Source organism: Octopus bimaculoides, chromosome 30 (assembly GCF_001194135.2).
Source record: "Octopus bimaculoides isolate UCB-OBI-ISO-001 chromosome 30, ASM119413v2, whole genome shotgun sequence".
Lineage (NCBI taxonomy): Eukaryota > Metazoa > Mollusca > Cephalopoda > Octopoda > Octopodidae > Octopus > Octopus bimaculoides.
Window position 1 is genome coordinate 9,589,405 of NC_069010.1, and position 470 is coordinate 9,589,874.

Consider the following 470-nt stretch of genomic DNA (forward strand, 5'->3'; position numbering starts at 1 on the left):
TTTTTAACCTAATTTTTGACAAAAAATGGTTCCTTATACATGTTAAAATAAGGTATCCTAACAAAAGATGTTCCATTTCTCATTTGAAATCCTTTCATACCCTTTTATATTACAAATATCATTTGGAAAGGCATGAACATCACAATATTCCATTTCTCCTCGTGTGAATGGGTAAGAACAGAAAGTATCATTTATACAAACTTCCCATTATTTACAACAATGTCTTGTACCTCCCCATTATACTTGTTTACATCTAAGTAGACTGTCCTGTAGTGAGATGTATTTATCCTCTCAGTCAGCTGATAGAAATGATTTATCTAAATTAAGAGAAGACATCATTTATGACACGGTCAACTTGTTACATGAGATTAGAATGTTACAGGAAAGAATTGCAAGATGAATTCTTTAAGCTGAGCCACTTGACTGGAGACCAAGGAACTGACCAAAATTGAGACGGTTGGATAATATCT

General features: G+C 32.8%; 1 protein-coding gene across 1 annotated transcript in view; it reads left to right on the forward strand.

Moving 5' to 3' along the window:
• LOC106879217 (uncharacterized) overlaps positions 1-470 on the forward strand; it is a 5,436-nt gene that overhangs the window by 3,957 nt on the left and 1,009 nt on the right. The window lies entirely within an intron of this gene.